Genomic DNA, 27,571 nt, shown 5'->3' with positions numbered 1-27,571 from the left:
CCCGAGCCCTTCGCTCATCCGTCTCCAATTCCCTCAGGGTCAGCCGCTTCTCGAAGCAACAAGCTGGGGGTAGATCTCTCTCCGCGGCAGGAGCCTCCCTCTGGAACAGCCTTCCTGCCTCCCTGAAACTTGAGGAGAACCATCTCCGGTTCCGGAAGCACCTCAAAACCTTCCTCTTTGCTTCTGCTTTCTCTCTCCCTCTCCCCTGCTAATTCTTCTCTAAATTCTGCACTGAATCTGAAACTTGGCCACTCTCACCGACCTCGGTCCTGGGCCCAGCCACTCTCCACTTGCACTGCCTCCCTGGCAACCCCTGCACTGCGGGACTGTCTCTGTATCCCTACAGCCCCCCCTTCCCAGCACTTGTCTGCACTTATCTTGCACTTGCCACCAGCTGGCCCTATTTATTTATTTATCTATTTATTTCTATTCTACTTACCTTGTACTGCACTTTTCCCTTCCCCCTACCCCTGCACTTGCGTGGTCTGAATGACACCTGGCCTAGTAGGATCGTTGTCTGTCCTCCCCCTGTTCCCCCCTCCCTGCCTCGTCGCACCTTGAAACACTTGTGTATAGGCGCTTTACAAATGCCATATCATATCATATCACCGGTTCTTTCCCACAACCCCTCAAGCACTCCTGTGTGCACCCTCTCCTAAAAAAGCTGTCTGCTGTCCCTTCCTGTCTGGCTAACCATCACTGACCACAAAAGTGATGGGTGTAAGGTTTCGAATGAATCTAAACCATTGGCAATTGCTCTGGGCAACCTTCCACACCACCGTTTTTTAGCACGTCTGCGCCTTTGCAAAAGGGGACCAGCCATGTGCAAATCAGTCAGCAGCTGCCGCCACCGAAGGTAGCAGCCCAGCCTGAACTGCTAGGCCAGGTCCCCTCTGCACAGAAAACCAAGCAACACCAGACATGTTTCGGCCTTGTTGGACCTCCTCAGTGAGGTGCAGCCTGGTTCCCTGTGACGCAGCGAGCAAGGGACCCACATCTGGGCATACCCTCTCTCACAAGGAGAAACAAACTGACCACAAAAGTGATGGGTGGAAGGTTTCGAATGAATCTAAACCACTGGCAATTGCTCTGGGCAACCTTCCACACCACCGTTTTTTAGCCCGTCTGCGCCATTGCAAAAGAGGACCAGCCATGTGCAAATTAGTCAGCAACTGCCGCCACCGAAGGTAGCAGCCCAACCCGAACTGCTAGGCTAGGTCCCCTCTGCACAGAAAACCAAGCAACCCCAGACATGTTTCGGCCTTGTTGGACCTCCTCAGTGAGGTGCAGCCTGGTTCCCTGTGGCACAGCGAGCAAGGGACCCACGTCTGGGCATACCCTCTCTCACAAGGAGAAACAAACTGACCACAAAAATGATGGGTGGAAGGTTTCGGATGAATCTAAACCACTGGCAATTGCTCTGGGCAACCTTCCACACCACCGTTTTTTAGCCCGTCTGCGCCATTGCAAAAGGGGACCAGCCATGTGCAAATCAGTCAGCAGCTGCCGCCACTGAAGGTAGCAGACCAGCCCGAACTGCTAGGCCAGGTCCCCTCTGCACAGAAAACCAAGCAACCCCAGACTTGTTTCTGCCTTGTTGGACCTCCTCAGTGAGGTGCAGCCTGGTTCCCTGTGGCGCAGTGAGCAAGGGACCCACGTCTGGGCATACCCTCTCTCACAAGGAGAAACAAACTGACCACAAAAGTGATGGGTGGAAGGTTTCGAATGAATCTAAACCACTGGCAATTGCTCTGGGCAACCTTCCACACCAGCGTTTTTTAGCCCGTCTGTGCCATTGCAAAAGGGGACCAGCCATGTGCAAATCAGTCAGCAGCTGCTGCCACCGAAGGTAGCAGCCCAGCCCAAACCTCTAGGCCAGGTCCCCTCTGCACAGAAAACCAAGCAACCCCAGACATGTTTCGGCCTTGTTGGACCTCCACAGTGAGGTGCAGCCTGGTTCCCTGTGGCACAGCGAGCAAGGGACCCACGTCTGGGCATACCCTCTCTTACAAGGAGAAACAAACTGACCACAAAAGTGATGGGTGGAAGGCTTCAAATTAATCTAAACCACTGGCAATTGCTCTGGGCAACCTTCCACACCACCGTTTTTTAGCCCGTCTGCACCATTGCAAAAGGGGACCAGCCATGTGCAAATCAGTAAGCAGCTGCCACCACCGAAGGTAGCAGCCCAGCCTGAACTGCTAGGCCAGGTCCCCTCTGCACAGAAAACCAAGCAACCCCAGACATGTTTCGGCCTTGTTGGACCTCACCCCTTTATTGGGAAAACTCCTGGAGAAGTTGGTCATCCCCCAACTGACCCACCCAATAGGCACGAAACTTGCTCTCCTGAACACCTGTGAAAACCTGCCTGCAAATCTTGATTCCAACTCTCCCTCTGTTCTGATCCTTCTCGATCTTTCTTCTGTCTTTGACACGGTCAATCATGCCATACTCAAAAATCGTCTCTGTGATACCCTAGGCATCACAGACTGGGCACTGGTCTGGCTGACCTCCTTCCTTTCTAACCGACCTTCCCAAGTGCAACTGGGTCCTTTCCTCTCCTCCAACTCACTCTCTACCTGCAGCATTCCTCATGGATCTATCCTATCGCATTGTTTTCCATATTTACCTTGCACCTCTGACCCACTTGATCTCCACTTTCTCTCTGCACTTCCAGTGTTATGCTGATGACACACAGCCCTCCTTTAAGTTGTCCTCCTCTTCCTCCTCTTCTTCCTCTCTCATACCTGAGTGGCTGACTTCTATACAGGCATGGTGTTCTGCTAATGATCTCTGCTTTAATGCCAGTAAGACTGAGATCCTTCTTATTGGGGTGCCTGCTCCCTGTTTCCCTCCCACTCTCTGACTGCCCTTCCTGGGCCCCCTCCCTTCACTCTCTTGTGAGGCAAAAAACATTGGGGTCATCTTCGACTCCTCTGTCTCCCCCTTTTCCAGCACGGTTTTTACGAACAGTCTGGTGTTTCTCTGTCATGCTGTGGGTTGGAGATTCGGTTTTCTACATTGATGTTGAGATTTCTGCTGTGCTGGGATGTTGGCCTTTGTTAGGACATAGTGCCGCTTAACTGTCTGTTGTAATGGCTGCAGTTCTGGGATTCCAGTTCTTCGGATCTGGTCTGGATTTTCCTGGTTATCGGCAAGGGTTTTTGGGAGTTGTGGTTCTGAGAAAAAAACAAACTGTGGCAAGCAACGGTACCGGAAGGTATTGAGGTATAACAAATAGCATCAGTGTTGTCAAAATTGGCACAAATTGTGAATTTTTCACGGACCACTGACTCCTTAACTCCCAACTACCTGCGGCAGGGCCTGTTTTGGGGTTTGTTTTTAGACAAACTCCTGCTCCAGGCTGAGAAGCCCCCCCCTTGACAAGATCAGGACCATGACCCTGGTGTGTGTGTGTGTGTGTGTGTTTGTGTGTGTGTGATGCGTGTGCATGTAAGTGTGTGTTATTTAAGCACTGTGGTCGCCTTACCCATCCTAACACTTTTGGGATAGTTGTGCATTTTGAGTTTTAGGAAGAATCCCTAGTCCCTTTAGGTGGTCATCCCACTCAACACTTCTATATAAATAAAGGAGATTGGTGTGTGTTCTTGATCCTTTGTTGCAGAATAAATCATACATGTACTGCTTTGGCTTGAGCTTTCCTGGCAGTAGTTGACCACGTCTTGGGCAGTTGCACTGCCTTTGTTTCAACTATTCTCCGCATTTCTATACTTCTTCATCTGGAGATTTCTGTTTAGGTAACTGTGTGATCTTCAGATAGTCACAATGGTTGTCATTCCCTCTTTCTCCAGTTTTAAGCATCATTCTAACAGACCTCTTGGTCAAAAAGGGCACTGGACACTTTGTTTTTAGAGGGTCTTAAGAAGGAAATTAAGGATGAGATGTCCACAGTCAGTTGTCCCCCCTTTTTTCAAGCAGTGTTAATTGTAGATGTGGGCATGCATGGCAATGTTAAGTTGTTTGCTCGACTCGAGTTTGAAACCACTGGCTCCACAAACCAAGCAGAGACAACCCAGAAAAAAACAGTTGAAAAAAACAGGCTAAGGCAGAGTTGTGCAGTTTACTATTCTACACCCTAGTGAAAAGCCTCACTCCTCAATAACTTGCTTGCCTCCGGCATCATAATTAAAGATAGCCTGGCAAGTTGTATCGGCAAATCATTTTTCACATGTCTCATTTATATCAGCAATGGGAAGCTCATGGTATGCAAGCTGGAACACCCAGTGGTGAACGTGGGAAATGGGTCATTGTCTGTGTGACGAGCTGCTTGTTCTCCCCACCCCAGCAGCTCATTAGTATTAGTATTCCACTGAGGTATCGTGGCTTGACATACACAAATATGTTTTGCTTTTCACATTTTCCTTAGGTCATGCATGAAAACAATATACAGGTCTGTGTCAAACAATAGCAACAAGCAAGTAACTTTGTCACACATGTTTGTTATTGTACAGAGGTCACCCAGATCAGCTTCAAGATCCCTAAAACCTCTTCCAACCCCCATCCCGACCTCGCCTCATGCCTCACAGAAATTGCGCTATAGATGACATATAACCACCTCCTCCTCAACCCCAGAAAAAACAAAATCATGATCTGGGGAAGATTGCCCACTTCCCCCAACCCACCCCATTGCCATCCTCCCTAGGCCATACTCCTGCTAAATCCAACTGAATAAAGAACCTGGGATGTACTATGGACGCCGATTTGACAACTTCACACCACATGAACACTGAGGGCCTCATCTGGAGTCTGGTGGTATCCTGGTGGAAATACTGCAGATATAACGCCAACACAAATAGCGTTACGACTACTCGGTCCGGCGCTATTAACGCTGGATCACGAGTAGCGGTACAGTTGTATGTTCCCATGGACCCAATGGGGTTGAAGGGCGCTATTACCGTTGTCGATAATTGCGCTGGCAGTAATAGCACCGCAAACAGCTGAAAACGGGCAGAAAGTTGAATTTTTACCTCCAGCATAAAACTGGAGGTAAAACTCCAAACTTTCCGCCCAACTCATAATAGGGCCAGCCCTTAAATGTGGCACTAATAGCGTTACTGCCACATTTAGGGGCTACCGCCCAACTCGTGATGAGGCCCTGTGTCTAAATTGTGTTATCTACACCTTTGCATATTCGGACGCATCTTCCCTTACCTCTCCTACCCTTAGAGAGTCAATGCATTCATGACTATCATCCTGTTTTGCCTAAACTATGCTAACTCCCAACACCTGGGTGCCCCTGCTTCTCAAATAAGAAAACTCCAAAGCATCCAAAACACTGCAATCAGGCTCCTCCTAGCCCTCTGCCACAGAGCACATCACGCCTGCGCTCCATGTCCCCCACTACCTGTCGTGCGGTGGTCCACTTTCAGAGCTATGTGCATCACCTACCACGTTCTGCACAAGCCAGGCCAGAATACCTACAACACAAGCACAACCCGTACATACCCAAAAGAAACCTGAGATAAGGCACTGCATTCCTCCCTGTCATTTCCCACTACAAATCAACCAGAATAGGGGGTCCTTCTTTTCCATCCAGGCTCCCACAATATGGAACACCATTCCCCTCAGCATCCGCCACATAGAGGATCACCTTGCCTTCCTGAAGGACCCCAAGACATGGCTCTTCCCCCCAGCATCCTGACAAACCCATTCCACATCCCGCACTAATTCGACCCACTGTCAAATAGGCTGGGGCAGCAATGAGACCCTGAAATAGAATACTGAGCTACACAGAGAAAGGACTCCAGTAGAACGCAGGACAGGAACAAACGGAACAAGAAACCTTCCAGGGCTCTCGGGTACATATCGTACTCCATGTCAATAGAAGATAGCCATAGGCACATCCACCCACGCATACTGATCTGCAATCATACGCTACTTGAACATTTCCCTAATTGGGAAACAGCAGGAATATTAACTATTCAGAAAATGATTAAAGAAGACAAAATCATACCCTTTGCTGAACTCTTAGCTACACATGGTCTCCCACCCATTGAAAACTATCATTACGCGCAGCTATCCCATGCACTCACTAAACAAATGGCAAAACTAGTAGATATGCCAGAATGTACGCCGATAGAGAGGAACATAGTCATAGACAGCGTGAAAAACAAAACCACATCTACTATGTACAACGCAATCTCCTCCTTTGCCACAAAAGAAATGTCTAGTCTGAAAGCAAAATGGGAAAGGGATTTGGGCCCGATACTACCAGAGGAATGGATTTCAACTTTAATGTACCCCAGAGAGACAGAAATATCTGCTAAGATCCGACTCATACAACTGAAAATACTTCACAGAATATTCTACCCCTGCGTAGCACTATACAACTGGGGCAAAGCTAGCAAAGCCAAATGCCTACGCTGCAAACAGGAAGAGGGGACCTTCTACCACATCATATGGCAATGCACACGAATACAGCACTTCTGGCAAAAATGTTGTGAAAGATTGGCAAGCGTCATGGGTCGGTCAGTCCCAAGCGAACCAAAACTCTTTCTCCTGGGAATCAAAGAGGAAGGAGAAATGACTGGCTTTGAAAAGCTCTATTTTCAACAACCACAGGGCTTGCCAAAAGGAACATAGCACAATTATGGGGATCAGAGATTACCTTGAAATACTAGAAAAGGTAGGACGAAGGAGATTGTCAACAGTAACTCTCTATCAAAAAGATTTCATGATTTCTTTACAAAATATATTTTTAATAATTATAGAATAAAAAATATTTCATAAAAATAGAAACAATTTTCATATTTAATACATTCATCTTAATACTCTAAAGATACCATCAATAATGATCATACTCCTGGCAAGAATAAAACAGTCCAACTCAACATTTCGAAGTGGAATAAACAGAAGAAATATTACTAATGAAAGATCAAAATAAAAATGAAAATAAAAAAGAAGATAATGGGCCTCATTACAACCTGCCAGTCTGGGACCGTGCAAAATCCGTGACGGCGGTAAAAACGTTTCCGTGTCCGCAAGGTTGCGGAAAAACCGTCCGATTACACGCTGTCGGTCGCGCGCACCACACGGACTCGGAAACGTTGTTACCGCCGTCACGGAAAACCCCACGGAAATGGAAATAACGAAGCCACAAGTGGCGCAAAACCCATTTCCGCCTCCGCCACCACGGACACGGAACCAGAAATACCATGATCGCCAAAACAGGAAACAGAGAGGCGGCCATCATATAAAAGCACAATCCATTGCCATCCAGAGCCAGCACAATCCTAACTCTGAGAAGCCAAAAGGGACCACCAGCATGTCTGCCAGGATTCCTGCTCAGAGGCAGGGAAACAGCGCTTCAGCGAGGCGGAGCTAACCGTCTTGGTGGAGCACATTGTGGACAATGCTGAGATGCTGTTCAGCGCCGACCAACGGCGTGCCACACAGCAACGGAGGAAGGAGGTGTGGGCCGAAGCTGCACGCAAGTGCACCGCCGTGGGCGTGGCAGTGAGGAGCATGAAGGACTGCCACAAGCGTTGGGACGACCTGAGGCTGAGGGTACGCAACCTCATTTCCACGCACCGCCAACGCAGCAGTGAGACAGGCGGAGGACCCCCTTCCCCACTGAGGCTGCAAGCATGGGAGGAGCGTTGCAGCAGCGTCCTCCACCTAGAGGGAATCCATGGGATCGGGCAGGTTGAGGCAGGAGTGAGCCACCCTGCAGATGCCGGTAAGTGCCCAAACATGAATGCGACATGTAAATATGCAGTTGTGAGTACTGGGCCAAAGGACCCATTAACAACCCACCCCCCCCCAGGCAGTGCATGTGTGGGCCAAAGGACCCATTAACAACCCCCCCAGGCAGTGCGTGTGTGGGCCAAAGGACCCATTAACAACCCCCCCCCAGGCAGTGCATGTGTGGGCCAAAGGACCCATTAACAACCCCCCCCCAGGCAGTGCATGTGTGGGCCAAAGGACCCATTAACAACCCCCCCCCAGGCAGTGCATGTGTGGGCCAAAGGACCCATCATGATCCGTATGGCAACCAATATCACTGAATGCAGACACCAGCAATCAGATGCATGTGACAAACACTATTCAATGTACAATCTTAATGACGCATGTGATGCACCCATCTGCCACCACAGCAACACTAATTGCATGCCCTTTGTGTCCCCACAGCCGTTTCAAGTGACAGTGATACTGCACAACAGGCCAGCCAATCTGCATCGGCAAGTACACTAGCCACCGCCACCACACAGGAGGATGCTGCCGGCAGTTCTGCACCTCTGGCCACATTACCAGCCACTACAGATGTGCGCCACACCACCACCACCGACATCCCCACCGTCTCCACACTGGCGGAGTCTAGACAGGTGCCACGGGAACACAACACCGAAGGCAGCAGCACTGCAGAGGGGGCGGCCTGCAGTGATAACAGTGCCCCGCAAGAGCACTCGGAAACGGGGCCACAGGGGGAGATGCCCACATTGGAAGACCTGGGCTCCTACCATGAGCTGGGGTTCAGCCCCACTTCACTGGGGAGTCCCATGAGGTCCCCCACCCCATCCATGGCCGAACTGAATGCCCGCATGCAGCGGATGGAGGACCAGCAGGCTACCCTCACCCAGCTGGTGGAGAGGCAGCTAGAGGAATCCAGGCTGCAGAGGGAGAGCTACAGCGCCTCAGTGCGTCGCCTGTCGAGGTCCATTGGACGCTTTGCGAGCACCATAGTGACCCTTGCATGCCATGTGCGGGAGGGCAACGACCACACCTCCAGGCTTGTAGAGGCCATGTTGGTTGGCCAACAGGCAAATCTGGCACGGATGTCCTCAATCCCAGATTCTGGCCCATCAAACACTACCACCCCATCCAGCTCCACTACTGCCAGTCCAAGGAGGCGCTCGAGTAGGCTAACGGGTCCTTCGGGCAAGGTTGCACAGGCACAGAAGCGCACACGGAAGTGATGGCATGTGTGTGGGGCAGTGCAGGACACATGTGGACTACAAGGGTGTGAGAGGGGTGGGCACGTTTGGGTGGTGGGGTAGGTAGTTTTGGGGGTTTGGACAATGGGCTCTGGGTGGGGGTGGGCACGTTTGGGTGGTGGGGTAGGTAGTTTTGGGGGTTTGGACAATGGGCTCTGGGTGGGGGTGGGCACGTTTGGGTGGTGGGTGGCCCCGGGTGTACAGCTTCCCTAACCAATGCACCTTCTTCCCTGTTGTTATCACATCAATACATCACCATTTCAAATCAAGACATACATGTGTGGACATTGATCATTTATTTTGCAGTGCAACTATTAATTCATTGTCGTCACCATGTTTGTGCATTTCTGTGAATGTGCTGTGACTCAAAAGTAAATGCGAATCAGGGCATCCCGTGCTCTCTGGCCATCATGTGGACCCCCAGGGGGAGGCGGTGCCATCCCATCCCCATCTCCATCCCCATCCCCATCCCCATCCCCATCTCCATCCCCATCCCCATCTTCCTCATCTGCGTCTGGTGGCATTGGGATGTTCCTGCGCAGGCATATATTGTGCAGCATGGCACATACGAGCGTGATTTTGCCCGTCTTCACTGGGCTGTACAGCAGTGATCCGCCAGATCTGCTCAGACAGCGGAAACGGGCCTTCAGCAGTCCAAATGTCCTCTCAATCATTCCATGTGTGCGGATATGTGCCCTATTGTATGCCTCTTCATGCCTGTTCCTTGGTCTCCGTACAGGTGTCATCATCCATGGCGTGAGTGCATATCCCGCATCACCTACATGGGATGTAGATGGGGGAACATGTCAGTGTTTGTGGCATCATGTCATCATCTGCTGCTGTGCATTCGTGTATCATCATTCATTCATGCATATGTACCATGCAGTGTATGGAGGTATGTCTTGGGCATCACGAGGTATGTCGCTGACTGCATATGGGCCTACACATTAACTTGCATGTTTACTGTGCCCTGCGGGTGACATTTGATTGTGTGCATGTCATGGTGCAGTGCTGTCCACACATGGCAGAGTGACTCCACTGTACGGAAGTAGTAAATACACGTCGTCTCATTTACACGCCTCTCATGCTTTTTGGGGCAGTGTTTCAATTGAGGGTGGGTGTCTGCAGTGGCACAGGGTTCATGGGACAGTGATGGGATTGGCTGTGGCAGCGTGTGCACGGGCACATTGTGGTGCCCTGTCATGTCTTCCTTCATGATGTTTGGCATCCGCTGTGTATTTGGTAGATGGAAGGGGGGTGATGCATGTGCGGTCACAGCGGCACACTCACAATGCTCATTGGCCTGGACACACACACACCACTCCGACAGGGTTGTAGCATCGTCAGCTGTACTCACCCAATAGCCATGTGCTTTGTCCGGCATAGCGTTCCATGTACCGTGGCAACGTGGAATTCCGCAGTACCATTGAGTCATGTGATGAGCCTGGGAAACGTGCGCAGCAGTGTGTAATCAGTTGCATGGCATCACAAACCATCTGGACATTCAAAGAGTGATACTGTTTCCTATTGCGGAACACCGCCTCAATTGCATGTGGTACTGTCAGCTCGACGTGGGTGCAGTCAACTGCGCCTATGCAATTTGGCATGCCTGCTATGGCATGGAAGGCCAACTTGGTGGCAATGACCTCGGGGAGGGTGCGGGGTAGGGCTATGTGTTCAAACACATGGCGCAACAGGGCATCCAGTACCTGTACCAGGATTTTTGAGAAACACGGTTGTGATATGCCATGCAGCCCACCAACCGTGTGTTGATAGGTGCCAGTGCCAAGGAAATGCAGAACTGACACAACCTTCAAGAGGGGGGGGTGGCGGTGGGGGTGTCAATTAGGCTGCTGATGTTGTCCACAATCATGGCGGTGATGTCCAGGATTGTTGCGCGGTCCAGCCGGTATAGGGTGTGGATCTGTCCTGGGGTGAGATTCCAGGGTGAGGCCCTGATGCGTGGTATTGGTGGCTGGAGGCGGGGTCGGGCTGGCTGGGCAATGGGGTTTGCCATAGCTGCAGGGTTGGCTGGTTGCCGCCTGCGCCTCCTCCGCCTACGCCTCCTCCTCTGTGCCATTACTGCCACCATGTGCAGTGCTGCCTGTTGGTTGAGTAGGCCCAGTCCCAGTGCTACTAGACCTGCTGCCTGCATGGTTCTGTGTTGTGTTGGGCTGGGTGTGGCCCTTTTGTAGGCTCCCAGTGGCCTGCTAGGTCCAGCTGGGCTGATTTGGTGCACCTGTGCCCTGATTCAGTTCAGCAGGCAGTGTATAACGCCATGTTCGCGGTGGCGGCGGTTCCGCCACCGTGATCACGGTATTTACGCCATTTTTTTGCCGGTATTTCCGTGTCCGCGCTAGTTGTGATGCTCACAGTGTTTCGTGTTGACGGTAACGGAGGGGTTTCCGTGCAGACGGACTTAACGGGAACCCTATTTCCGCGGTGGCGGTTTAGAGTGGTGCTATTACCGGGGCCGCGGGTCATGATTGCGCGGACATGGAAACGGTGCCTGTATGGTTTTACCGGCAGTGTTAATTCCGGACCGGAGTACTTGTAATGAGGCCCAATGATATGATAAAAAATATATGACTGGTATACAAAATAATAATATTATGAAAAAATGGAAAACAATTAGAACTACATTATAGAGATGCACATCATCAGTGAAACATTATAGAAGTATAGAACATGATAGATTATAACAATGTACCATGGAGTACAAATTCCGAAATCAAACCTTGAACAAAAAATATAGAAAAAATGATAATAGAAAAAATAAAGTAAAATTAACTTTCCCAGAAGAAATTCAAAAGGGAGATTAGAAAATATCAATTCATTAAGGAAAGTGTCAACCCATTAAAGAAAGCAAGCAAAGTTACAGTCTTCGTCCATCCCTCCTGTGGTTAATGAAACCAGCCTGTCAAGTCAAAATAGTCTAGAAGATCTTGGCAATTGTGTATCCTACCATATGGTCTTGTGACGACCTCTTCAACAATCTGAAAATGATCATTATTTATTGTATCTTTAGAGTATTAAGATGAATGTATTAAATATGGAAATTGTTTCTATTTTTATGAAAAAAAATGTATTCTATAATTATTAAAAATATATTTTGTAAAGAAATCATGAAATCTTTTTGATAGAGAGTTACTGTTGACAATCTCCTTCGTCCTACCTTTTCTCGGATTTCAAGTTTGTCAAATCCCGAAACTGAGGTAGGACCCCATTTAATATACAGAATAGAATTTGGGATCTCCTCTTAATGGGTAGGATCAGAGATTACCCTCAATACGTCCGATGGATGGCAGACGTATATGCCTGCATACTTATGGAGCGCTGAGTCTATCAAGCAAGGGGAAGCCCACGCGAGGCAGACAAAATATGGCAGAAATGGGAACAGACTATGTAAAGAAAACAACAGCCAAACCAACAGACTCTGTTACACAAAATTCATAAATATGAAAAGGATCCAAACCAGGAACTGTCATAACATGTAAAAATAAGTGTCAATGTGCCTAAACTGAATATGGTGTCTAATCATAATGCCTCAATGTTTGTACGCACGTAAGTTATGTTTATGTATTGTACGTCATTGTTTTGGAGTAACAAAATACAATAAAATATGTTGTCACATAAAAAGTCATTTTCAGTTTCACTCACGAGTCTAACCAGTTTGAGCCCAAAAATGTTCATATTGAGGCACGCTATGTACTCTGCACATTCTGCTTGTGTTCCATCCCATATTAAAATAGTGTTGAAAGTCTGGCATGTTGCAAAGCATGTGTTCGCTTGAAATGGGCAATAAATACATTTGCAAGAAAAGGGGCGTTACCTGCCCCCATAGCCACCCCTTTGGTTTGGTGATAATACTCACTGTCAGACAGAAACACATTATTCTTCATGGTGAAAACTAATAGTTCCTTGATAGTTTCCAAATGTAGGCAATAGGTTGCCGATAATGACGAAAAGTGATAATCTAGTGATTTGATTTCTAAATCATAGTCAATTATGGTCAGTATATTAGGCTTTTACATCTAAGATGGCCAAGTGAAAATGATCCTGCCATGTTGTGTGACTCAATAGTACAATGATATGTATTGAGTCCCTGGTATAACATTGAAGTTCGAGTACCATGGGCTGTAGATATTGAACAATGAACTTTACTGCACCTTTGATAATCCGTCCCATACCACTAAGTATCGGTCTGATTTCTGATAAGTGTTCAAATGGTTTATGGATCTTGGGTAGAAAGTATATTATAAAGAATGTTGATGCCTCTTGGTGCAGAAATAAAAGGTATCCAAACTGAATGAGAGAGCCTAATAGCAAAAGAAAAAATCTAGCTGACATCACAATCTATTAATAAAAAACTGGAAACCTACAATGCAGAACTAGAACAAAGGAAAATTAAAACATTTCATAGGAACACATTTGACTCTTTGAATGGGACGTTTACACATGGATGGACAAGCTGAAAAACAACCCTCCAGGGAAACGTAGGGAAACAAACAGTAGCTCATCAAAATAGTCCAGCACGGATTCAGAAGGATCCACCAAAGAAAGGGACAGCACAGAACTTCAGCCCAGATCAGATACACCAATCAGAGCTTCTACGACAGTTTCTTTTTTAGACCCAAGAGGAAAAGAAAGAGAACATGGAGGGGGCAAAGAAAACAGACAAAGGGTCAAGACCAGGCTTCAACACAAAAACATAGTTACTAATCTATCTGACAAACATCTCAACATGAACAAAGTTTCAATCTTACAGAAGGGCCTTCTTGTCACCACTTATGGCTGCAGTCTCTTTGACACCAAAATTGACCTCTTTAATTTCACACAGAAATTAAAACTCTGCATAGTTTTTTCAGAATTGGCTAAAGGAAGTGAATGTCAAATGTCTCAAGAAGACAACGATTATATTTACCTTAAACCCAAGAGAAGGTTCATACCATATATCAACATGCCCTCTGTGAACATCTTTCACAGAACTGTTTTGAAACATCTCTCTAACGTTTCTTTCAAGACACCCAGAAACCAAAAATTAAAAAACATGAACTTGGTATACTCAATTCTCTTCACAGTGATGAGAACATCATCATCATCAGACCAGCAGACAAAGGGGGGGGGGGGGCTTGTCAAACCTAACCCTAGGGAATAACCTGCAGACTGCTTCAGGCAACTATCAGACTCTGACACACATACATGCAACTTGATTCTGACCCCATTAATGACATCCTCTAAAATCATAAAGAACTACTCTTGACAGCTGCAAAGGTTGGAATGGATCGAAAAAGCACTCAACGCTTTCTTTTTAATCATTATCCTAAGGTGCCGACATGTTACCTTCTGCCAAAAATACACAAACAATTCACCATACAACCAGAGAGACCCATAGTGCTGGCAACTAACAGCATACCAAAACCGCTATGGATATACATAGACTTTTTCTTACAACTGCTCATACAGAAATCCCATACATATATCAAAAACACAGCACCATTTCTACAAATTCTCAACACTTACACAATGGAAGATAGCTACACCATATTTACCATTGATGTCAAGAGTCTCTACATCTCCATCCCACATGATCTGGGCTTGTAGGCTGTGGAGTGGATTATGTTACAGGAAGATCAGACTGGAACTTCCAAAGAATTTATCATGATCCTCCTTACCTTCATTTCACAAAACACATACTTCAGATATGGGAATCAGTTTTACTTAGAGGCTTCAGGTACATCAATGGGAGCGACTATGGCACCATCATATGCCAGCTGCTTTATACTAACATTTGAAAGAACATGTACTTACACACCCAGTTTGACAAGAATACCTATAATATTAGAGAAGGTATATTTACAATACTTTCTGTATTTGGAAAGGCCCTTTTCATGTACTTTAATGCAATAGACAGTCACGTACAGTTCCCAGCAGAGGTAGGGAACCCTGCCATACATGTTTTAGATGTAGAGATTATTCTTAATGAATCAGGGTTATCTACTACTATCTATCATGAGCCCACTGATAGGAATAATCTGCTACACTATCTAAACTTTCACCCTCCTATTCTCATTAAGCACTTACTTTATAGCCAGTCGCTCAGGGTAAACTATATCTTCAGATGTGAGATGCTATGAAGAGATACAACACATGGCCTCTACATTTTGCAATAGGGGTTACCACATTGAGGAGATCAAGTAGGCCATAGATAAGGGACAAACACTATCATGTGAGACATGTTCTGACACAACGACCTCTTGCAAACATTGCACTCTAGTATATGTTTTAAAATAATCATCCCAAAGCCAGAGAATAAACAAATCTATTTTGAAACATTTGGAAATATTAAAATGTGATGATAGGGTAAAGGATTTATTTCAAGACAAACCTCTTTTCTACTACACTTGTGGTTCCAAACTAAGAGACCATCTGGTGAAAACTGATTTGAGTTATTCCCAGAAAATGATTCAGAAACAAGCAGGTACTTTCCCTGCTTTCATTGCTCGAATTGTGGTTATGTAACTAAAGGTAATGTGATATTTCATCCATGTTCTGCTGAAGAAATAATGTTACGTAACTACTTGTGATTCTGCTAATGTCATTTATACCATCAAGTTCCCATGTGGCTTGTACTATGTGAGACAGTCTAACACAATGGCCAAGAATCGCTGGAAGGAAAACATGTCCAGCATCCAAACCAGGAATTACAATTCAGCAGTAGCAAGCCACTTCCATTAATACCATTACCAGCTTGCACAGATTTGTTTTCAGATTGTTGAAGAGGTCATCACAAGACCATATGGTAGCATACACAATTGCCAAGATCGGCTAGACGATTTTGACTTGACAGGCTGGTTTCATTAACCACATGATGAACGAAGACTGTAACTTTGCTTGCTTTCGTTAATGTGTTGACACTTTCCTTAATAAACTGATATTTTCTAATCTCCCTTTTGAATTTCTTCTTGGAAAGTTAATTTTACTTTATTTTTTCTATTATAATTTTTTCTATATTTTTTGTTCAAGGTTTGATTTCGGAATTTGTACTCCATGGTACATTGTTATAATCTATCATGTTCTATACTTCTATAATGTTTCACTGATGATGTGCATCTCTATAATGTAGTTCTAATTGTTTTCCATTTTTTCATAATATTATTATTTTGTATACCAGTCATATATTTGTATCATATCATTATCTTCTTTTTTATTTTCATTTTTATTTTGATCTTTCATTAGTAATATTTCTTCTGTTTATTCCACTTCGAAATGTTGAGTTGGACTGTTTTATTCTTTCTATTTACACCAATATTCTTTTCTTTTTTGCCCCATGGGAACACATTTATTTCTGTTTCTCTTCATTGATAGTTCAGTGTCATCACCCTGCTTCAGAAAAATACATTGTGACACGTGCAATGATGTCACAATGTCATGCCATTTGATTCATTACATCACACAAAACATGACCACAGACACGTACTATGTTTTTTCATTTTATTTAAATTCACACTGTCATTTTTTTATCAGTTTCAAAAGCCTGACAATAAAGCTCTTCTGTCGCATAGTGAAAATTATTGTGTGATTGACACCTAGGCTGTTTCTGTGATTCTCTTTGTCCAAATGTACATTCTTTCCAGGAGTAAGATTGGGAATATAAATTAATTTCTCCAGAGAAAGCTCCAAAATGTTTTCATTGGTGAATCCATATCTGCAGTAGTAGAATTGTTATTTTGAATGTGCATAAAATCATAATTACATTCCCTGTGCTATTGACTCCTGAACAATATCCTGGCTATGATCCAACGAGTTGTATAGGTTAGACTTGCACGAAGTGAACCACCTGTAAATAAAAGCAGACGACGAGCAGAAGACCACAGCTAGAATACCTTTTGGGCATTACTTGGGCAATACAAAGTGTGTGATGCCCTTTGGGTTGAGTAATGGTCCATCATTATTTCAAGGTTTTATGTATTCCATATCTTGATGCAATTAATCCGTTTTTGATTGTGTTCCTTGGCGACATCCCAATCTGTGTTTCCTTGATATACCATTGTACAACGTGTCCTGTTTTGCTACTGAATCTGAAATGTGCAATTTTGAGAAGGATAAGATGAAAGTATGGGATTCATACTTTCTCCAACTGGATAGCTAGTTCAGTAAGAATTATTCACATTATGCTTCTGGAATGCCTCACCTTTTGATGAAAAATAATCTTGTTAAAGTTTTGTAGTGATATGGTTGCTGTAAGTGCCATGGCCGGGAACCAATTTGCTGCTTTTTATTCTTTAACTCACTATGAAACATAATCAATCATTAGGCAAGATTTGTTAGTTCTGAAAGGGGCATCTTCTGAGTCAAGGCATTTTTTGTTGGAAAATGGAACTGTATAGAATGTGTAACATGCAAACAGTTTGCCTCAAAGAGACATCAAGGCGCAGTCATATCAATTTAAAACCTGCAGAAATGCTGGTAAATTATCTTGGGAATAAAAAAGTCAGATATTGTCTGAACTCAAGATGCTTCTCTGAAGACCAAAGGTACAGTGGAAGGCTGATGATATTTGAACTTTGGCACTACTAAAATGTACTGGATGCTGGCCTAAGCATTTACCTGGCCTGTACGGTATTAAATGGTTTCTTTGAAAATAGGGTACATTGCAATAAAGGCTTTAAAAGTCCCTCTCCCCTCCTGATGTGTTTTCTCTCAGCACCATGCACCTGGCCACCCTCTGTCCTCTGGGCCCAGATACCGGCTCACCCTGCCACCCTCCGGCACTTCCTCCGGGCCACCCCTTACACTGGGTTCTGTATCTGTAGCCATACAGTCCACCCCCTTTTTTTCTTCCTGCACTTATCAAACCTAGTCTGTCTACTGCCTTAAACCCAGCACTTTCCACTTACTGGCGGCACTACCATTGTTTGTTACCTTTCTTATTTATACATTTTATTATAATGGATCTGTTTCTCCTTTGCTCCGCACTCTGCATTTCTTCCCCCTTCCATGCACTTTTTCCGTCCCCCTCCCCCATGTACTTGCACGTTCTCAATGTCACTGGGCTAGTAAGATCGTTGTTTTGTTCTCCCCTGTTCCCCTTTCCTTGCCTTGTTGTGCTCTGAAACACTTATGTATGAGCACAATAGAAATAAAATATCAATTCAATTCAATTCAATGCACAGGGTCTTCAACTCAATCAGTGAAGCTTCTGTGACCCTGGTGTGTGTGTGTGTTTGTGTGTGTGTGATGCGTGTGCATGTAAGTGTGTGTTATTTGAGCACTGTGGTTGCCTTACCCATCCTAACACTTTTGGGATAGTTGTGTATTTTGAGTTTTAGGAAGAATCCCTAGTCCCTTTAGGTGGTCATCCCACTCAACACTTCTATATAAATAAAGGAGATGAGTGTGTGTTCTTGATCCTTTGCTGCAGAATAAATCAAACATGTACTGCTTTGGCTTGAGCTTTCATGGCAGTAGTTGACCACGTCTTCGGTAGTTGCACTGCCTTTGTTTCAACTATTCTCCGCATTTCTATACTTCTTCATCTGGAGATTTCTGTTTAGGTAACTGTGTGATCTTCAGATAGTCACAATGGTTCTCATTCCCTCTTTCTCCAGTTTTAAGCATCATTCTAACAGACCTCTTAGTCAAAAAGGGCACTGGACACTTTGTTTTTAGAGGGTCTTAAGAAGGAAATTAAGGATGAGATGTCCACAGTCAGTTGTCCCCCCTTTTTTTAAGCAGTGTTAATTGTAGATGTGGGCATGCATGGCAATGTTAAGTTGTTTGCTCGACTCGAGTTTGAAACCACTGGCTCCACAAACCAAGCAGAGACAACCCAGAAAAAAACAGTTGAAAAAAACAGGCTAAGGCAGAGTTGTGCAGTTTACTATTCTACACTCTAGTGAATAGCCTCACTCCTCAATAACTTGCTTGCCTCCGGCATCATAATTAAAGATAGCCAGGCAAGTTGTATTGGCAAATCATTTTTCACATGTCTCATAGATATCAGCAATGGGAAGCTCATGGTATGCAAGCTGGAACACCCAGTGGTGAAAGTGGGAAATGGGCCATTGTCTGTGTGACGAGCTGCTTGTTCTCCCCACCCCAGCAGCTCATTAGTATTAGTATTCCAATGAGGTATCGTGGCTTGACATACACAAATATGTTTTGCTTTTCATATTTTCCTTATGTCATGCATGAAAACAATATACAGGTCTGTGTCAAACAATAGCAACAAGCAAGTAACTTTGTCACACATGTTTGTTATTATACAGAGGTCACCCAGATCATCTTCAAGATCCCTAAAACCTCTTCCAACCCCCATCCCGACCTCGCCTCATGCCTCACAGAAATTGCGCTCTAGATGACAGATAACCACCTCCTCCTCAACCCCAGAAAAAACAAAATCATGATCTGGGGAAGATTGCCCACTTATCCCAACCCACCCCGTTGCCATCCTCCCTAGGCCACACTCCTGCTAAATCCAACTGAATAAAGAACCTGGGATGTACTATGGACGCCGATTTGACAATTTCCCACCACATGAACACTGAGGGCCTCATCTGGAGTCTGGTGGTATCCTGGTGGAAATACTGCAGATATAACGCCAACACAAATAGCGTTACGACTACTCGGTCCGGCGCTATTAACGCTGGATCACGAGTAGCGGTACAGTTGTACGTTCCCATGGACCCAATGGGGTTGAAGGGCGCTATTACCGTTGTCGGTAATTGCGCTGGCAGTAATAGCACCGCAAACACCTGAAAACGGGCAGAAAGTGGAATTTTTACCTCCAGCATAAAACTGGAGGTAAAACTCCAATCTTTCCGCCCAACTCATAATAGGGCCAGCCCTTAAATGTGGCACTAATAGCATTACTGCCACATTTAGGGGCTACCGCCCAACTCGTGATGAGGCCCTGTGTCTAAATTGTGTTATCTACACCTTTGCATATTCTGACACATCTTCCCTTACCTCTCCTACCCTTACAGAGTCAATGCATTCATGACTATCATCCTGTTTTGCCTAAACTATGCTAACTCCCAACACCTGGGTGCCCCTGCTTCTCAAATAAGAAAACTCCAAAGCATCCAAAACACTGCAATCAGGCTCCTCCTAGCCCTCTGCCACAGAGAGCACATCACACCTGCGCTCCATGTCCCCCACTACCTGTCGTGCGGTGGTCCACTTTCAGAGCTATGTGCATCACCTACCACGTTCTGCACAAGCCTGGCCAGAATACCTACAACACAAGCACAACCCATACATACCCAAAAGAAACCTGAGATAAGGCATTGCATTCCTCCCTGTCATTTCCCACTACAAATCAACCAGAATAGGGGGTCCTTCTTTTCCATCCAGGCTCCCACAATATGGAACACCATTCCCCTCAGCATCCGCCACATAGAGGATCACCTTGCCTTCCTGAAGGACCTCAAGACATGGCTCTTCCCCCCAGCATCCTGACAAACCCATTCCACATCCCGCACTAATTTGACCCACTGTCAAATAGGCTGGGGTAGCAATGAGACCCTGAAATAGAATACTGAGCTACACAGAGAAAGGACTCCAGTAGAACGCAGGACAGGAACAAACGAAACAAGAAACCTTCCAGGGCTCTCGGGTACATATCGTACTCCATGTCAATAGAAGATAGCCATAGGCACATCCACCCACGCATACTGATCTGCAATCATACGCTACTTGAACATTTCCCTAATTGGGAAACAGCAGGAATATTAACTATTCAGAAAATGATTAAAGAAGACAAAACCATACCCTTTGCTGAACTCTTAGCTACACATGGTCTCCCACCCATTGAAAACTATCATTACGCGCAGCTATCCCATGCACTCACTAAACAAATGGCAAAACTAGTAGATATGCCAGAATGTACGCCGATAGAGAGGAACATAGTCATAGACAGCGTGAAAAACAAAACCACATCTACTATGTACAACGCAATCTCCTCCTTTGCCACAAAAGAAATGTCTAGTCTGAAAGCAAAATGGGAAAGGGATTTGGGCCCGATACTACCAGAGGAATGGATTTCAACTTTAATGTACCCCAGAGAGACAGAAATATCTGCTAAGATCCGACTCATACAACTGAAAATACTTCACAGAATATTCTACCCCCGCGTAGCACTATACAACTGGGGCAAAGCTAGCAAAGCCAAATGCCTACGCTGCAAACAGGAAGAGGGGACCTTTTACCACATCATATGGCAATGCACACGAATACAGCACTTCTGGCAAAAATGTTGTGAAAGATTGACGAGGGTCATGGGTCGGTCAGTCCCAAGCGAACCAAAACTCTTTCTCCTGGGAATCAAAGAGGAAGGAGAAATGACTGGTTTTGAAAAGCTCCTATTTTCAACGACCACAGGGCTTGCCAAAAGGAACATAGCACAATTATGGGTATCAGAGATTACCTTGAAATACTAGAAAAGGTAGGACGAAGGAGATTGTCAACAGTAACTCTCTATCAAAAAGATTTCATGATTTCTTTACAAAATATATTTTTAATAATTATAGAATAAAAAATATTTCATAAAAATAGAAACAATTTTCATATTTAATACATTCATATTAATACTCTAAAGATACCATCAATAATGATCATACTCCTGGCAAGAATAAAACAGTCCAACTCAACATTTCGAAGTGGAATAAACAGAAGAAATATTACTAATGAAAGAACAAAATAAAAATACAAAAGAAGATAATGATATGATAAAAAATATATGACTGGTATACAAAATAATAATATTATGAAAAAATGGAAAACAATTAGAACTACATTATAGAGATGCACATCATCAGTGAAACATTATAGAAGTATAGAACATGATAGATTATAACAATGTACCATGGAGTACAATTTCCGAAATCAAACCTTGAACAAAAAATATAGAAAAAATTATAATAGAAAAAATAAAGTAAAATTAACTTTCCAAGAAGAAATTCAAAAGTGAGATTAGAAAATATCAATTTATCAAACCTAGTCTGTCTACTGCCTTAAACCCAGCACTTTCCACTTACTGGCGGCACTACCATTGTTTGTTACCTTTATTATTTATACATTTTATTATAATGGATCTGTTTCTCCTTTGCTCTGCACTCTGCATTTCTTCCTCCTTTCATGCACTTTTTCCGTCCCCATCCCCATGTACTTGCATGTTCTCAATGTCACTGGGTCTAGTAAGATCGTTGTTTTGTTCCCTGTTCCCCTTTCCTTGCCTTGTTGTGCTCTGAAACACTTATGTATGAGCGCAATAGAAATAAAATATCAATTCAATTCAATTCAATGCACAGGGTCTTCAACTCAATCGGTGAAGCTTCTGGCAACTAGTGCAATTCACTCAGGGCAGAAGCAATATGATCACACCAGTGTAGATGGAAGAGTAATCTTGCAGCTGCATTTTAAATAAGCTGGAGTTTGAAAAGCTTGTTGTTAAGTAATCCAATGTAAATAGATTCATAGTAATCAAGATGACTGGCTAGAAGGGCATTATTGCTGCTTGCGCCGTGTATCTGTGAAATCGCGTTTCAAGTCTTCTCAAAACACTGATTATGCCACAAACTGCATATCCCATCAGGATTGTAGTTCGCAAGCGTACTTAGGCCACTATCAGGCGTGTCAGCGCCCGCGACCCAGGGTCCAGCCAGTCTGTGCTAGTCTGTGCTGATATCACTGGCAGTTGATGGATAACTTTCTACTTTGATGCCACGTGCTAATGGTATTAGAGGTTCCTGCTGCTGCCAGGTAAGGAACCTATAACTTGTTTTCTTGTCTCTGGTACACACCACCTTCTTAGAGAATAGATTATTTGCATAATATCATCTCAAGGACTTTGGACGCTGCAGGAAAAATGTTGACATCCGCCTACATTATTTTGTATCTCTATCTACTTCTTAGTATTTTATCACTTTCCATGCGAAATAAATAACAGACAAAACATATAACCTCTGTTTATATGATGAAAGAAACTATACTTAATAACGAGGGGATAGTAGTGGAGAGTCAAGTGGGTACATTACTAGATACTTACTCTGCTTTCACTGATGAGCCATTGCATGAGATGAAGTGCAATTCCCCCACGATATTATTAGAAGACACTCATGCCCCAAAACATAAGAGGCTTTTGATGAAACCTATATTGCTAAACGGGCACGCTTTTAAGGTTGCTCTATTGAATACTAGGTCACTGGGGAAATCAGCTTTTGATATCCATGATTTTATCCTGGACAATGATATAGACATTCTAGCCCTTACTGAAACTTGGCTTAAGGACTACAGTGGCCCCGACATTGAGGCAGCCACTCCTAGTGGCTTCTCCTTTTGTGGGCAACATAGAGAATCAGGTACTGGAGGTGGCATATCACATATTGTTAGGGGGGAAATTAATTTCTTCCAGGCATCCACAACCTGTGAGGGTTGTGAACTGCTTCACCTGAAAATGAATTCCTCCAAAAGTCCACTGTATTAATTTTCTTGTGATCTACCGCCCACCAAATGATATGCCAAATTTTTATGAGGATCTTGTGGCTATCCTACCTAACTTGAATACTCCTAATTCATCCACCTTACTCATGAGAGACTTTAATAGGTGGAAGGGAAACCCTTCTGATAAAGATGCAATCTCCCTTGAATTGGATTTAAAGAGCATCAATATTTTAATCCACAATAGTGAACGGACACATGTTAAGGGTAATACCCGACACATGTTAAGGATAATATTCTGGATTGGGTTGCAACAAGAAATATTCAGTTTGACTTGAGCCAAACCAACCCCTGTGTCTAGTCAGACCATTTCTCTGTGTTTTTTTAAATAACTCTTCCTGAAAAATGTACTTCCCAGGTAAAACGCTTCAAAAAGGTGACCTGTAGGAACATGATATAAAATTGAACAGTGTGACCTCAATAAATGCCTACTTAGTATCATGGAACACACATCAGATCTTTATCCACCAGACCGGCCGACTGTAACATTTGATTCTGCCAGGAGCGATGTGTTGGACAGGATAGCTCCTGTTAAAACGAAGGTGCTTAGAGATAGACAAAACCACCAGAGTTGGTCTTCTCCTCAGCCCATTAAATTAAAACAGGAAAAACGATTAGCAGAACGCAAATGGAACAAAGCCCAGACGGATGAAAATAAAACTATCTGGAAAAATATTGAAAAGGAGTAGAGGAAAAAAAGATTCTGCAAAAAGAAAACGTTCATAATGACGAAATTGAGGGATCTTCCAACAGTACAATGCAACTCTTTCAAATCTTGAAAACCCTGGAAAAGCCACACTGTAAATCAGATTTAGTTTCACCCACTAAGGAAGAATGCTGCAGGGTTCAACAGGCCTTCTCGGATAAGATTACCACAGATCATGTGAAAATCCTTGCAGATTCAGCTTCAGTCCCTGAACCTGTCCATATTAAGGCCCCCTCAAGAGAGGATACAATATTTTTCAATTTCTCTATTATCTCTGTGCAAACTATGCAGGAAGACCTTAATAAAACGAACCCCACTTGCTGTAATGGTGATATTGTTCCAGTTAAAATCATTTTGAACAACATTACCATCTTTTATCCTTTTTTAACCTGCTTTACTAACGCCACTTGCCCAATTCCTAAAGAGGTTAAGAAAGTTGTAGTCTCCCCATTATTGAAGAAGACAGGTTTAGACCCTAAAAATCTCAATAACTATAGGCCTATTATGAATGTGCCTTTCCTCCAGAAAGTTGTGGATCGGGTAGCGACTTTGCAGCTACAAAAAAATCTTGAAGAGGCTACTATCCTTCACTCCAGGCAATCTGGGTTCAGAGAGCACCATGGCATGGAAAGTGTGCTAATTGATCTTCAGAGCCATATGATGCACTGTATGGACAAGAGTGAAGCAGGAATATTGATGCTTCTTGACCTATCTGCAACTTTTGACCTCCTGGACCACAAGAAACTTTTATCCACACTGTCCTCGGTAGGTCATTGCTCTCCATCAGCCGTGAAATGGCTTAAGTCTTTCTTGTCAGACGGGATGTCAAGATTGTGTTGAGAACAAGCTTCCTCGGGGAAATGACTGTCTACATGTGGAGTGCAGCAGGTTGCTTGTGTACAGAAGGTCCTAACACCTTCTGTGGGTCTTGGCACCCCACCATCAGGAAAGGGACTCTGAAGCACATCATGAAACTGAAGCAGGGTTTTCAAAGACATCAAGTTTATTTTCTTGCAGGAGACAGGACACATCATACACCACCAAAGACATCTGTGCAACTCTCCTTAAAGTCATAAAATATCCCTCTTTATATACCCTCCTTGGTTGGCTCAGCTCCCTATTTATGATGCAGTGCACTCTTATAGGCTCAGGCACTCCAAGACAAGCCCCTTCCCCTTCTAGGGTTGGTTGACTGAACTGTCACTTCACAAAGCTCCTATGTCATAACTACGTATGCAGCTGATTAAAATTGTGTGTGATGTACCTGACCTTTAAAATGGGAACACTACTGACGTCAATCCTGAGATAATTTTAGCAACAGCATCATGCCTTCCTGTCACAGATGCCCAAATATGGGCATCATTTGTGCCCCCTCTGATAATTGAAACAGCTGCATGCAACAATTACTATCTTCCTTTGAATACTACCTCGCTCCCCTGGCTCGTCACTCCATGTCCTTGACTACTGAACTCTCACTGAACTACCATGAGGTAATTCTTTCATCATTTCAACATGGTTTTACAGAAATCCACTATTTGCATGTCCATTATTATCCAGAGTTTGCCTGACTTTGTCCCACCCCAAAATGGCTGATCAATTATGAAATGCCTGACCAACCCAATTTTTACTTAAAACGTGGTACCTGCTCCGATTCGAATCTAGTTTTTCAGTAATTTATACTAAGCATATACTACTTAACAACCCTTCTATCACACAAGACATTAATAAAATAGATTGTCCTTCAAAGCGCTTTTCTGCAACATGATTTTTGCAACATTTAAAGTCATTGATCATCCCAACAAGTTATCAACATTCGATTTGAGGTGGAGGGCGTCTATTTCCACTACATTCAGTTTGAAAGGGAGGTATAACCAGCTTGTGTACACTTGTTTCGCCCCTACACTCTTTAACATCTATTTATGCACCCTGTGTAACATCTTGGATAAAGTAGGGGTGAAAAGTACTAAATATGCTGTCAATACTGATAGAACTGAGAGGAAACTATAGTGAAGACTTGAAAACTATACAGAATATCTATTGAATGATCAAGGATTGGATGACTCAACATTGGCTATGCCTCAATAGCAGAAAGACTGAGCAGTTGGTTTCGGATCTTCCCAAGCAACATCAAAATTTCGGCTGTTATATGCAAAATGTAACATTGATGGCCATTCCATTAGTGTCTTAGACCAGGTCAAGACGTTGGGAGTGATAGTGGATCAGTCACTAGGTGCAGATTTGCATGTAGCAAATGTTGTAAAAAAAACTCAGTACCACCTGAGGCTCCTTAGGTTGGTCAAACCCTATGTTACGAGTAAAAGCTGTGAGACCTTAGTCAGAGCCATAATAATGCCATGCATTGATTATTGTAATGCCTTGCTTGGGGAGCCAGTAAAAACTGCATACAGAAATGGCAGGTCTTTCAAAACGATGCAGTCCATATTGTAAAAGGTGTCTCCAAAAGGGAGCAGATAACCTCGACCAGGTGGGAACTTCATTGCCTCCCTGTTGCCTCGAGGATCACCTTCAAGATTTTGACTCTGGCACATAAATGTCTCTATGGGCTCGCCCCCATTTATCTAAAGATTTGCCTTACCCGTCAAACACAGGGTAGGTCAACCAGATCAAGCAACACCAATTGACTTGTCTGCCCTAGGATTAAGAGAAGCCGAGGCAAAGGTCACTCTTTTTTGGTCACAGCCACTCTTGCTTGCAATGATCTCCCAGCCGAGATGCGCATAGAGGGAGTACCTGTTAATCTTTCGAAAAAGGCTCAAGACCCTTTTATTTAAATAAGTAAATCCGCCTCTGCCCAATGACTGCTTCTTGTCCAGAACTCTCTTTTTGTGTAGCTTCGTGGATGCTTGTGTCCTTGTCCATGGCCTGGTTCTTGTCTAGTGTTATATGTGTGCCCTGATGCCTGCAGGCTCCGGTGCATTATAAGCATGAACATAACATAACATTCATGAGTTGAACCCTGGCTGAAAAACTACAATTATCCAAGAACCATTTTAATGTTTTATATGGAAAAGGGACATACTCATATGTTTATTTATTTGGGTACCCATTCTCAAATCAACTTCAAACCAGACAACAAAATTACGTGCAGTTGTTGAAGGTAAGGGACCATGTTGAAGCTGGCCAAAAAAGGTTATTCTCTGTCAAACTATTACGGAAAGAATTAAGACCCATTTGGCAAGTGGGACTACCTATAGAGGTCAAGATTTCTATTTTTTAGTGTTAAATTGTAGCCAAGTTAGTGCCATCCAATCCCAGACCTTTTCCAAGCATTGTTTCAAATGGTCAATTGGATTTTGATTTGCCCTTCCCAATCGAAGAATTATTTGCATATCATCTGCATATATGAAAAAACGTACATCAAAACTATCAATAAGATCTGCTAGTGGGT

Source organism: Ambystoma mexicanum, chromosome 4p (assembly GCF_040938575.1).
Source record: "Ambystoma mexicanum isolate Mex_15411 chromosome 4p, UKY_AmexF1_1, whole genome shotgun sequence".
NCBI lineage: Eukaryota > Metazoa > Chordata > Amphibia > Caudata > Ambystomatidae > Ambystoma > Ambystoma mexicanum.
The sequence above is the reverse complement of the archived record's forward strand: the minus strand, read 5'-3'. Positions refer to the sequence as shown.